The following is a 13,935-nucleotide window of genomic DNA, read 5'->3' as shown; positions in this document are numbered from 1 at the left end:
CATAATCTTTGTTTAATGTTTTAACCCACAGCATTTCACCAAGCCTTGATCTCCACAGAAACACCCCCTCCCCATTGCCTTCATATTAATTATTAGTACCAGGATATTAGTGTATAAATATATCTATGTATGTATCATAATGGGCACCTGCACATTACAGCAGAGAAGAAAACCATCAAGCCTAAGAACACCTGTGGTGGAGGGGAGTGAATGTGTGAGAGCCAACGTGGCCATCCCCAGTGTATCCCTCTCTGCAGAACAGTTAAGAAAGTTTGGGAAGCTGCTAAGAACCATTTGCTCCTCTTTGCTCGACTGAACCGAACACATGCCTACGATTTTTTTTAAAGCTCAGTAATAATCCTTTTGTGTCCGTTTAATGCTTGAGAGTTTGAAAGGGTCATCTCTCTGCTTTTATTTAGTTCTTCTGGCCACCCTTACAGTTGGGTTTATTGTTCCCATTGTGTAGATGAGGAACTTGGGGTTATATCTAACTTTGACGTGGACGAGGTGGGGGTTCCTCCTCTGCAGCTGGAGTCCTATGGGGGAGCTGCCCAAGGCTCACTAAACACCACACAGAGTGATGTGTGTTCTTCTGCCCCCCCCCCAACCATGTCAGGGCTTCCTTCGAGCTCTGGCATCTACCGTTGGGGCCAGCAGCCCTTGGGCTCCCTTTCTTCTCAGTAATGCCCATGCCTCTAAACTCACCACCTTCTTTCTGACCTTCCTCTCTATCAATCCAGAGAAATCTGTTCTCAGGGCTGCAGGGAGCACAGGCTTTCACTGTTCACATAATCTTCTACATCTTTTGTCTTCTGCCAAAACACAGCTACTGGAAAACAAAAGATCAATTTCTTTGTTTTCTGGCTTTCTCTAAGTCCTTTCTTTCCCAGGCTCCAGAGGCTCGGGATATCTAAGGATATCTGTGCTTGGGGCCTGGGAGCAGTTGTGGGTCACTCTGCTAAGAAAGCTTCGCTCCTTTCCTGTGTCTTGACCCAGTGGAAAAGGAGGCGGTCCCTCCACCCAACGGACAGCTGAGTCCCCATGAGGATTTTAGAGGCTGTCCAGGTAACTCAGCCCTCTGTACCTCAGGTTCTGAGAGAAGGAGGTCCTGGTTTACTTGGAAATACTGAGTAGAAGCAACATGAATGCAGAAAACAGATCCAATCTGAATGGATCATCAAGGTGAATTCATAAGTGTCCCACTGTGGGTGCTGAAGCTATTTCCTTTGTAAACCCAAGGCTGGGTGTCTAAAATATCCTCCAATCTCAGGGTGCCTGGTTGGCTCGGCAGAAGGAGTGTGCAACCCTTGATCTCAGGGCTGTGGGTTTAAGCCCCATGTTGAGTGTAGAGATTACTAAAAAAAAATTTTTTTTAAATATCCTCATAGTCTCTTTCATCTTAAAAATATTCTCCCTTGATTCCCCGTTTCCTGTCTCAGTACTGCTCCTTTGTGATGAGTTGTCTCTTCAAAATAGCTTTTTAAAAAAGATTTTGCTTATTTTACTTATTTGAAAGAGATCGAGAGCGGGGTGGTGGGGGTTGGAGAGGAGGGAGCAGGAGAGGGACCAGCAGGCTCTGCACTGAGCAGGAGCCTGACATGGGAGATGAACCAACAATCCTAAGATCATGACCTGAGCCAAAACCAGAGAGTCAGACCCTTACTGACTGAGCCACCCAGACATCCCTCAAAATGACTTTAATCAGGGTCATCATTGACCTTGTCTGTAAATTGTTAAGTCCGATGCATATTTTTCAGTCTTTATCTTGCCAAGCCTCTTAGCAGTGTTCAACATACTCCCTCTACCCCCTCTTTGCAATACTCTTCTTGGTCTATATGGACACCACACTCGTTTTCCACCTGTCTCTGGCTGGCCTTCCTCAGTCCCCTCTCTCCCACTGCCCTCCCTTTAAGATGTCATTCCTCGGGACTCTGTCTTGGCCCCTCCATTCCCCCTGTGCACTCTTCCTGAGCAAGTCCATCCATTCCCATGGCCTCAGTCTCCACCACCTCCCAAATCTGTATCATTTGTCCAGAACGTTCTCTTGACCTCCAGACTTCTGTGTCCAACCTCCTACTCAAGCCTATGTCCCACATCTCAAACTCAGTGTGAATCAAATTGAAATCGTCTTCTCCACAAACTCCTCTTCATCCTGTGTTCCCTCCTAGGGACAGGAAAGGCACCACCAGTGCCACCAGCCAGGGGCTCAAGTCCTGAACCTGGTCATTACTTTTGACATGTTCTTCACATCCTCATCAGGGAGTTCTGTCAGATCACTTCCAAATATCTGTCCGACCCACCCTTTTGGTCCTACCCACGGTCACAAGCATGGTTCAAGTCACTCTCCTTTCTCCAAGACACCTGCAGTAGACTTTGAATGGACCCTCCTGTTCCTGCTTCCAGAGGGAACTTTATGAACCCCATATTGGAACATGCCACCCTCCCATGTAAAATCTTTTGATGGTTTCCCATTGCCCTCAGGATGAAGTTCAAAGCCTCAATGGGGCCTTCATGCCTAACGGGTCAACCTCATCTCTTGCCGTTGGCCCATCTGCGCTGCTCTCTGCTCAGCTGCCCTGAATTGTCTTCAAAGCATCTCAAACTCGCCCAGCTCTCATCTGCAGCTGGGATCTGCCACCTGCTGTTTCCTCTTCCTGGGACTCCCCTCTCCCACCTTCACATACCGGACCTCTCAATTTCAAGTCCCAGCTAAATGTTACCTCCTCGGTCGACCCTGAGACAGGTTAGCACGCACTTTAGAACACTCCTCACAGGTGTAATCTGAATTTACTGCAGTTGTAAAACCGAGTTGAGCAGACCTGCCGGCCTTGTGCGATCTGTAGCCTCAGGATGATCTTGGTTTTGGGCACACAGAAGACCTTTCATACATAATTATTGAATAAATAAATAGATGAGAGGCCTCTGAGCCAAGCCTGAAGACCCACGATGAGATGGATCAATGGAGCTGGGACTCTGAGGTTGATAGCCCCACGTGGGGCAGGCCCTCCGATGCCGCAACCTTTCCATAGGGTCGCTTGACACCAGTTCTGCCAACAGAAGTTTGTGGGGTCAGCTGGAGCTCCCCGTAGGACACAGAGGGCGCTGGAAAGGAACCTCCCAATTATGACCTAACTCAAGTCATAATTAAAATCACCCCCCTAACCTTTGTCCTTGAGGGATAATGAGGTCTGCTCCCTGTAGCCTCTCCGGCCCTGGAGTTGTAGGCAGTCTGCTGGAAACTATTAAAATTATCTCAGATGATTTTCCCTTGGAAATGAGACAGTTCTGGTTTTGTTTTTTAGATAGCGGGATTGCTGGGTTTGTGCACTGGCTAGGGCAGGTGAGGGCCCGGTCTGCGTTTGCTCTCCATTCCTTTTTTTTTTTTTTTTTAAGAGCAAAAATGAGCCTGCATTGGGAGAGGATGACAAACTAAATAGTTTAGGCAAAGAAAAGTGAGACCATCAAGGGTGTGGCAGCGGTGGGATTCGAACCCACGCCATCGAAATGACTGGAGCCTAAATCCAGCGCCTTAGACCACTCGGCCACGCTACCGCCCGTTACGGCTGCTTCCGTTGAAACTATATTAGTTTAGTGACGTGACGACTCACGCCCCGAGGCCCCGCCCCCTTGGATTTGCGCATGCCCAATAACAGCTTAGCGTTTCCTGCGCGTATTAAAGGAGTTTTGATCCCTGGCTCATTTCTGTGCCTTGGAACCACAGTACTTTCTTGGTCGGCAGCAAAGACTACGGTCGGAACGCAGCACTAAAAGGGAAAGAAGAGTTCCCAAATGTTAAACATTAATATGCAGTCCCCACGTGTGTGTGCTTTGGATTTGCCGCGTCGTATACTGTCTACGGCCACGTGGGGGCGGTGCCGCGCTGTCGCTTCCTCCCTTTCGGGGCTGGGGTCGCACGGGGAACCTTGCTCTGCACAGAACCCGGCTAGGTCCCCAGCCTGCGGACTCGCCATCCCTACTCCAGTTCAGCTCTGCAAGCCCTGGGTGCCCCCATGGTTTGGTCCTTGCCACCGCGAGGTAAGAATCACCGGTCCAGGTGAATGTTGTTAACAACGTCAACGAATGTTTTTGCGGATTAATTAGCCTGTTGGGCTTCTTCAAAGGTATCTCTTGTCTGGATATTAGGGAGGAAGAAACTGAAGTGCAGAGAGGCTAAATGACTTGTCTCAGCTGCTCCAGGCCCCACGATTTCCCTCCCAAAACCCTCCCGAGACCCAAGACCCTTCCAAGACCCAAGATTCCCCTTCTTCTGTGCAGGCTGTTTCAGTGTTTTCTGCTTTTAATGCAACAAATACAGATCGAATATACAATACATAAGTACATAGCGTATTTCTATCTCCCATCACCCAAAACTGATTAACATTTTGTATATTTGCTTCAAAGATTCTTTGATTAAAAATACACTGAATACTATATATAGATAAGATTCAAGTCTCTTTTGAGACTTGATTCAAGTTCAATTCCCTTTCCTCTTCCTTCAGGAGTCTCAGATCCTTCTAATTCACTTTTTTCTAATTTTACGTACTCTTAGATGTATCCGTTTCCTTGCTAAACGTTTAAGGAAGATAACAAAAATACAGTACAGTAGAGATACACAGGTGGATGTGGTAAGCTGAAATGCCACTGCCCCCAACCATGTCCACATCCAAATCCCCAGAACCTGTATGTTACTTTATGTGACAAAAGGGACTTTGTTAGTGTAATAAAGGATTTTCAGATGGGAAAATTATTCTGGATTATCCAGGTGGACCCAGTGTAATCAAAAGCATCCTTAGAAAAGAGACACAGGAATCAGAGATTTGAAGACAGAAAGAGAGGTCCCAGTGATACTGCCACAAGCCAGGGAATGCCCTAGAAGTTATAAAAGGTAAGGACATACCTTTTCCCCTAGAGCTTACAAAAAGGAACACATGTGACTTCTGACTTCCAGAGCTGACTTCCAGAGTGTTGTTTTAATCCACTAAATTTGTGGAAAATTGTGAGAGCAGTCATTGGAATCCAATACGGTGGATAAACCAGCCCATGGGCTTGTCAATCACACAGTCTGAGCCTTGACTAGCAGTGTGACCTTAGGAAAAACTACTTCTCCCCAGACCTGTTATTCATCCCTGTAATGGGGAGATAGTAATACCCAGGATTTCCGTGAGACTCAAACTCATTCATTTGCAGATATACCTTGAGCACCTGCAGGGGGTCAGGCACTCTTCTGGGCACTTGGCTACACCAGAATGAAGCAGAAGAAGATTGAACGTGGTAATGTATATCAGGCACTTAAAGACTTCTGGTATTTATTTGACAGAGAAAGAGATGATGAGGAGCAAAGGGAGAGGGAGAAGCAGGACCCCCACTGAGCAGGAATGTGGGACTGGGATCATGACCTGAGCAAAAGGTGGATGTTTAACCCACTGAGCCACTCAGGAAGCCCTGTGTTATGTTTGTAAATGTACATAATGTGAATGTGGTGGTGGTGACTCCCAGGGACCTAGGCTCTCCTCCCAGTACCTCACTGTGCTCACCACCAGAGTTCTTGGCTGGGTGCTCCTGACCACTTAGTGGTATTATCCACGTGCATCTCCCTACCCCTGCCTTAAGAAAGTGTTTGAGTCTCTCCCAGGACCAGACCAGGATGTCTGCTAGAATGTCATCTCCAGGTTATCTTGCTCACCGGAAGCTATAACCCCAGGACCTAGAACAGTATTGGCCACAAGACCCCTCCTTGTACCAGTGGTTTTGCGTGTTTGGTTAAGGCCACTCCAAGTTGCTATGTGGCCCCAGACAAACTCAGAGATAAACGCTTCTGGCTGGAGCTGCCCAACCCAAGATCTCACAGAATTTTTGTCTGGAGGTGGCCAAACTGGGGTCTGTTCTTTTGGAGGATCCAAAAGGAGCCACAAGCAGGAAGTAGAGCCTTATTTAAGAATCCCCCCCTAATAGGGGCGCCTGGGTGGCTCAGTGGGTTAAGCCGCTGCCTTCGGCTCAGGTCATGATCTCAGGGTCCTGGGATCGAGCCCCGCATCGGGCTCTCTGCTCGGCAGGGAGCCTGCTTCCTCCTCTCTCTCTGCCTGCCTCTCTCTCTCTGCCTGCTTGTGATCTCTCTCTGTCAAATAAATAAATAAAATCTTAAAAAAAAAAAAAAAAAGAATCCCCCCTAATGACTCAGCATTCTCCTATAGTTGGACCAAGTGCTGGGAGCAACCTTCCCCCACCCCAACTCTCTCTCTCTCTCTCTCTCTGATAACTGAATTCAAGTGAACATTAATCCTATACCTACTTGGCCTGCTCAGGCAAAGAGCAGGTATTCTGGGAGAAGGAGAGCTGCTTGCAGAGCTGGCCAGAACCCTCATGCCAAAAATCCAGTGGAAGGAACGCTATGAGCTCATCTGCTCCACCAAGCATTTCTCTCCAGGCCTGTCTGGCCCCCAATGGACATGTTGACCCAGCTTCTCTGGTGACTGATGTCTTCAAGGGTGCTGTTTGGGAAAGGGAAGCTTCTGTGCAAAGCCAGCCCCAGCCAGGCAAGGTGGGGAGGCCCCAGAAACCAAAACAACGGGCCTGTTTCATTTTGTAAGAGCTTGGGTTTTGACGTGACATTTAAAAATAACTTTTGCAAAAGTAATATGTGTTCTTTGTTGAAACTCGAGCAAAGAAGGAGAAGCACAAATAAGAAAACAAAATCACTTTTAATCTCTCCACCCAGTTAAACTCTTGTCAAAGCTTTAGTAAAGGAAGGTGCTTTTTGTCTGTGGAAATTGGTAATGTAGGGGCTCCTGGTTGGCTCAGTCAGTAGAGCGTGTGACTCTTTTTTTTTTTAATATTTTATTTCTTTATTTTTTAAAAATTAATTTATTTATTTTTTTAATAAACATATAATGTATTTTTATCCCCAGGGGTACAGGTCTGTGAATTGCCAGGTTTACACATTTCACAGCACTCATCATAGCACATACCCTCCCCAATGTCCATATCCCCACTTATTTCTTTATTTGACAGAGAGAGAGATCACAAGTAGACAGAGAGGAAGGTGGAGGGAGAGGGATAAGCAGATTCCATACTGAACACGGAGCCCAGTGCTGGGCTCCATCCCATAACCCTGAGATCATGACCTGAGCCATAGGCTCAGGAGGAGGGAGAGGGGGAAGCTTGAAGAGATGTTTGTGCGTGTGAGAGACGGAAGGGCAGGTTTTAGGACAGGGGAGCAAGGCTTGGAGCTGGAGTGTGCTGATGACCAATCCCTGTGAATGGTTTATTTTTCCTCTTGCGTGCTGTGACATCACCGGTATGGGGTAATGTTTTCCTTCCTATCCTTTTTTTGGTTACCCAAATTCTTTACTATAAAGTCTGAATACCTCTGTGTGATGGTATAGGAGATTAAGGACCAGGCAAAATCGGAGAATGATCTGATCCACATCTCCTTGCTGAGGCCACCCAGGGCACCTGTCTTCCTAAAGCTCCCAGAAGTGACGCCTACTTTTCCTTCCGGGCTCCACTCAGATGTCATTTCTTCAGAAGAGGCTTCCTGAGCAGGCTTGCCCATGTCATCTCTCATTGCCTGCTACGCTTCTCACTCATGGCATGGCTGGCGGTTTAAGTTGTGGCATCATGACTATGTGAGAAATTTCTGTTCTTCCATTTCTTACCCCATTAGAGCTGTGTAGCACAATATTTGGCACACAGTAAGAGCTTAATAAATATTTGCCATAAGAATGAATGTTCTTTTTTTTTTCTTTCATGGCATTTTTTTTTAAATTTTATTTTTTATAAACATATATTTTATCCCCAGGGAAGAATGAATGTTCTTAAGGCTCAGTGGGTTAAGCTTCTGCCTTTGGCTCGGGTCATGATCTCAGGGTCCTGGGATCCAGCCCCGCATTGGGCTCTCTGCTCAGCAGGGAGCCTGCTTCTCCCCTCTCTCTCTGCCTGCCTCTCTGCCTACTTGTGATCCTCTGTCAAATAAATAAATAAAATCTAAAAAAAAAAAAAAAAGAATGAATATTCAGAAACCCTAGTCTTAAATCCTACCAGCTCAACAACTCTCTGAAAAAGAGGGATTCTCTTTTTTTATGCTTGCTAGAAAAGATCCAGATTAGGATCTCACTGGGCTAAAGGGATGGTATATGCTGATTGACCAAGTCTTTTCCTGTGTCCACTCTTGGCCCCAGGTCAGTGGTGAGGGCTTTGCTCCCCCACTAAGAATGGAGTGGGCTGGTTTCCTAAAGGCTAATCAAGATCCTCATGCAAAGAAGGGGGACAAGGGGCGCCTGGGTGGCTCAGTGGGTTAAGCCGCTGCCTTCGGCTCGGGTAATGATCTCAGGGTACTGGGATCGAGCCCCGCATCCCATCGGGCTCTCTGCTCAGCAGGAAGCCTGCTTCCTCCTCTCTCTCTGCCTGCCTCTCTGCCTGCTTGTGATCTCTGTCTGTCAAATAAATAAATAAAATCTTTAAAAAAAAAAAAAAAAGAAGGGGGACAAAAATTACAGAGGCTCAGAGGAGTTAAATAACTTGCCCAAGGCCACAGAGCTATCAGTGGTTCAGTAATACAGTGTTGTGTGTTTGTGTGTGTTTTGTTTGTTTGTTTGTTTGTTGGTCTGGCTTTGAATTTGGACAGATCAACTCAGAGTCTGTTCCTGCCCAGCTTTCCCACAGTCAGAATTTCAGGTGCAGTTTTGTCTTGCCAAAAGCCAGAGTTTTCCCAAGATGACTAAAGGAGCCAACACTTCAAACCAAAACATCTGTTAGCTTTTGTATTTTCCAAAACTTGTAGCACAGAGGCCAAAGAATAAAACACTGAGTGATGTGTTTCAAGACCATTTCATTTTTTCCATCCCCCCCCCATGAGATGTCACCTATATGTCATCCCCCTCCCCAAGCTGCATAAACTTGAACCTGCTCCCCACAGAGGCCGTAGCACCTTTGCTCTCCCAGGGGACTCTGTTTGCTGGCCTTCACCTGGGCAAAGACTCAGTGTGCCCTCCAGCTCCTAAAAGGTAGATACCCTTTGCCAAGAGGAGCCACCGCAGAAACCTTTTGGGCAGGGACACCTGGCTGTCTCAGTTGAAGGAGCCTGCAACTCTTGACTCGGGGCCTTGAGTCCAAGCCCCATGTTGGGTGTAGAGATTACTTACACTTAAAAAAATTAAAAAAGAAAGAAAGTAAATCTTTTGGGCAAATCTACCTCTAAGATCCTCAGTTTTATGATCTGTGAAATAGAAATAAAATGCAACCTACTTCACAGGGTTGGTGTGAAGATAGAATGAGATAAATCACTCAATAAATGCCACTTATTTTTATACTTAAGTAAGAGTTGTGAAATTTCTAAAATTTTAGTAGAAAAGTATCTGGAAGGATATAGTATCAACATGTTCACAGTAGTTTTCATTAGTTTTGTATCCTTTTCTTCTTTATACCTTTCCGTATTCATCCATCCACTGGACGGATAATTCTTAAGCATTTAGCACGTGCCAAGCCCCATGCAGGGAGTTAGGAATACGGCAATGTGCTAGAACGGTAAGGAACGTCTAGAGGGGATTGTAAATTATTACACAAATAATTGCAGTTGTTACAAGTGCCTAAGTTTTTGCCAAGCAGAACTTAGAAGAAGAAAATAAAAAGCAATTTCAGATAAAAAATATTTACGATGACCCATGGAGACTTAATGAGATGGGTTTCTACTGATTTTGGAAAGGACTTCGCGGATTACCCGCCGGGAGGGCGCCCCCTTCGCGGGTGGGTGCCAAGCCCGCCCCTCGCGTTAGGTGGGGACGCCGTGTACTCAGCCGGCGGCGAGGCGCGGACTCAGCGCGCTTTTGCACTGGAGCATAGAGACCCTCCCGGCGGCTGCAGGAGCGCGGGCGGCCACCGGGGGGCGGCCACGTGAGCGCCGCGCAGCGCCGTGCGCCCGCCGGACCAGAGCCCCGCCCCTGCTCGAAGGCTGGTGCCCCAGTCCCAGCCGCCCTCCAGCCGGGATCCGACGTCGGACGCGCCGCGGTGGTGCTGCTCCAGCTCCCCTGACTGTCGCCTGCGCCTCCGCGCTAGGCACGCGGCCCCCGCGCCCGGAGTTCTACCCGACCGCCCTGCGCGGCCCCGGCTTGCCTCCCCAGAGCGCCATCCGTTGCGCCCCGCTCGCTGCTCCCCGGCACTCTCGGGGGGTCCGCCCGCCCTGCACCCTGGAGCATCGGGCCGCGAGCCTCTGCCAACTCCTCTGGATCTTCGCGGCCGTGGGCAGCGGCTGCAGGGCCTGTCCGCCCGAGGGAGGTAAGTGCCGGCGGCGAGTAGCCAGGCGGATGGGGACCGGGATCCGGCGCTGCAGGCCTGGGACGCCCCGGTGCGCCGGCGCCTCGAGCGAGTTGGGTCGGGGCTTGGAAGTGGGGTCGGAGGCGGCGCAGAAAGAGTGTGTGTGTATGGGGGGCGCTGCTTCTCAGGTTTCAACTCTTTGGGGCTCAGTGGTTGCTTCTGTAAAAGAAGCGGGGGGAGCCATGCAGATTAACGGAGGTGTCTTTGGGAAAGCACTTGGCACACAGTCGGCAGGGAGGGGCGGTTTGGGGGCCTCCGCCCGGGGCGCCTCAGAACCCGCACAGCGTGCGGGCAGCGCCGCTTTCCTGTCTCTGCAGGGCCCCTAGCCACATCCCTTCCCCTGGCCCCTGAACAAGAGGCCTGAATTCCTGGAACCTCGAGGACAGCGTAGACGCGCCCTTGCTGCATTGCTGGCTGCGGGAGGGAGTTTGGGTGTTGGCAGGCTCCGTTGACATGTGCGCCAAGGGCCGGGCATTGATAGGCGAGTGGCGGCGCGGAGGTGGAGGCCTCCCGGGTAAGTCCCGGCCTAGATCTGTCTGTGCCCGGGTGGAGGATTGCGGGGAGCCAACCCAGCTGCGTCCCTAGTATGACAGATGGGCCGCTACGTCTGCTGTGGGGACGCTCTGGGAGCCTGACTTCTGGGTCCTTGGCCCTGGGAGCTGCCTGCCTTGGGGCCATAATTTCAGCCCGGAAGCTGAGTGACATAGTCCAGCCCTCTGATTTTACAGAGGAGGAAACCGAGGCCAGGGTTGTCTAACAGATGACTAACATGGAAGGTGCACCAGGTGTGGCCTTGGAGAGCAAGACGATGGGAGCTGGCGTTGCCGGCTGTGTCTGTGTGTGTGGAGGGGGGAGGCGCCTGGGGAGGCTTCCTGGAGGAAGTGAAGTTTGAGCAGATCTGGAAGGATGCCAGTGGAAGGAGGTAGGGTTTAGAGATAGCGTGTGCACACATTCATGTTTGTTCGTGTATTAGCTTAACAAATACGATAAAGCTTCTAGATGATGTGAATTCAGGTGTAACAGGGTTGGGATTGCCATCCCCCTTCTTTGAGTTCTCGTCTCAAAGAGGGGAGTGTGCAAGTGATGAGGGAGCAGGAGGCTGGCTAAAGACAAAGTAGAAGCTGACACCCTGCAACCCCCACCCCACTTCTGGGTGGGACACGTGACATTCTTCCAGGAACCTCCCAACTATCTTCATGTTAATGCCTTGCTAAAGGGAAAAACAACCTTAACAATGGCAAGGCCTTGGATATCCTGTGAGTCTTCTTTCGCATATGGGAGTTCTTTGGGAAACCTCCCCTTTTCCTCACCTCCCCCAACTTCATAGTATGTAAACTGTGACCCCCTCACAACCCCGGGGCAGCAGCTCTTCCTTGCCCCCTGGTCCTGTCCCCATGCTTTCATAAGCCACCATTTTGCACCAAAGAAGTCTCAAGAATTCTTTCTTGGTCATGGGCTCCAGACCTCACCGCCCCCCGAACTTCACCTGCATTCCCAGACCACATCACAGGGGTCCCAAGTTCTCATCATCTGCAGGGGTTGGGGGAGGCAGGAAGTGGGGGCCTGAAGGTCACTTGAAATGATCTCAGATGACATAGGATTAATTGTGTACATTCTGTGATTTGCAGTTTCTCTCTTTTGTGCTTTTGGTGACAGAACACTGCTTTTTGACTGATGAAGGATATAGCCCTGATTTTATTTTAAATTGTTTTAAATGTATTATGTGACAGAGATGGCAATTAGTCACCAGTACTCCGGTTCTCCTCTTCCTAGGGGTATTGCCTGGGTGAATTTCCCAGGCTTCCTTACCGTTCTTGGCAGGGTTGGTGGCCAGTTGCCGGGACACTGAGAACAGTGTGGAAGAAAGCTGAGGGTCAGCAGCAGAAATCTGGTTTTGTTCAAGCTCCTTCTCTAGGGGGGCACTCTTTCTGGTCCAGTTCTTCTTAAAGCTGAAGCAGAAGAAGTTGATGCTCAGGACTATATCCAAAGTAATACCAGCTATCTGGCCAGATAAAAAATACAAGTTTTTGTGTTGGAGAAGTCAGTTCCGCTGACCAAGAAGCTGCAGACTATTGCCTTAGTAAACTGAGAAACTCAGAATGTTCTAAAAGGTGATTATGGTGCCCATCATGGGATGAAAATGACTTGGATTTTTTTTTTTAAGATTTTATTTATTTATTTGGGATAGAGAGAGCACAAGCCAGGGGACAGAGAGGGAGAGGGAGAAGCAGGCTCCCGACTGAGCAGGGAACCCTGCAGAGCTGGATCCCAGGACCCTGGGTTCATGACCTGAGCCGAAGGCAGATGCTTAACCACCTGAGCTACCTAGGTGTCCTGGGACTGAATTTTTAAACATTGCTGGATTAAACCTTTGTACCCAAGGCTGATGGGCACAAACAAGAAGGCTTCAAACAAAGGAAGCAGTGAGTCACTAACGCGAATAATAAAAGGAGATGACAGTCTCTGGGTCCCCAAAGTCCCAGGGCTGGGGATACCCAGAGAAGCATTTCAAATGGCTAGAAAAGTCAGAAGGTGGACAGTGTTCAGTTCTTCAGCTGTGACATTTTCTAGACCTAGGACTCCACAGGGGGCTCAGCTGCAGAGAATGTCTAGACCATTGGTTCTTTAACTTCATGGCAAATGAGAACCACCTGATGAGCCTTTTTAAACACAGATTGCTGGGTCCACCTCCAGAGTTTAATTCAGAGTAAGTCCGGGTGAATTTGCACATCTAACAAGCTTGCAGGTGAGGCCCCTGCTGATAGTGGTCCCATGACCGGTTTAGCAAGTGACGGCTAATTGGATTCCGCCTACATTGGCTTCACACCCAGTTCCCCCACTTTCTAGCCAGATGATTTGGGGCAAGTTACTTCAGTTTTCTTGTCTGTAGGATGAAGCTAATAGTGCCTACCTCCTGGCATTCAGGGGAGGCTTCCTGGTGGAGGTGTCATCTAACCTGAGGCCTGAAGGATGAGAAGAGTGGGGTGGGTAGGGAGGGCAGGCCAGGCTTTGTGTCCTCTGGGGAGCTGAGAGGAGTTATGGCATAAGTGCTTTGTAAGTGGCACTGAAACGCTGTGGATCGGTTCTGTGCTATGTGTTGAAGGGCAGGATTGCAGTGGAGGGAGAGTTGACCAGGGTGTGGAAACTGCACTGCCTGGTACAGCCTCAGTTACTTATGCCTACATTCCATTGGCCCCAGTGCAGTCACATGGCCCCGCCTAGGTGCACAGGATCCTAGGAAATGTAGTCCATGGCAGGGCAGGGGACCATAAACACAGCTGTGTGTGTTACAGTAGCTTTTTCTGCCCCTTGGCCACCTCTCCTACCTCTTCTCCACTTTGCTCGCTCTGCTTCACTTTGTTGGATGACTGCATTTTACCGATGAGACTGGGGTTCTGTAATTTGCCCCGTGTCACTGTGCTAATAGTGGCAGAGGCGGGACTTAAAGCCAGATCTGTCTGCCCCAAAAGCGTGTTGGGCCGGATTCTAGTCCTAAGGTCTTTTTGAGGGCCTCCCCATGATCCAGGGTTTCCCACTCAGGATCTCAGCTGTGGCTCAGGCTAGCTAACCCCCAGATGCCTTGTCATTTTAACTGGTAGTCCCTCCACTCCACGGATGCCCATGATA

General features: G+C 49.2%; 1 protein-coding gene and 1 non-coding gene across 4 annotated transcripts in view; one reads left to right on the top strand and one right to left on the bottom strand.

Annotated features, from left to right (window-relative positions):
• Positions 1 to 3,470: 3,470 nt before the first annotated feature.
• TRNAL-UAG (transfer RNA leucine (anticodon UAG)) lies at positions 3,471 to 3,552 on the bottom strand. The gene has a single exon. It is a non-coding gene; the product is annotated as a tRNA-Leu (tRNA).
• Positions 3,553 to 9,948: 6,396 nt separating this feature from the next.
• The window catches only part of EEF2K (eukaryotic elongation factor 2 kinase), a 64,037-nt gene continuing 60,050 nt past the window's right edge, over positions 9,949 to 13,935 (top strand). Inside the window, exon 1 of one of the 3 annotated variants that reach the window (XM_047712841.1) lies at positions 9,949 to 10,269. The gene's annotated coding sequence lies outside the window, so the exon portion shown is untranslated. Of the gene's footprint in view, positions 10,270 to 10,882; positions 10,902 to 11,124; positions 11,145 to 13,935 lie in introns of those variants that run through there. The other 2 variants (XM_047712843.1, XM_047712842.1) reach the window with 2 other exon arrangements.

The sequence above is a fragment of the Lutra lutra genome, chromosome 18, assembly GCF_902655055.1.
Source record: "Lutra lutra chromosome 18, mLutLut1.2, whole genome shotgun sequence".
Classification (NCBI taxonomy): domain Eukaryota; kingdom Metazoa; phylum Chordata; class Mammalia; order Carnivora; family Mustelidae; genus Lutra; species Lutra lutra.
Note: the sequence above shows the minus strand (reverse complement) of the source record. Positions and strands in the feature narration are given on the sequence as shown.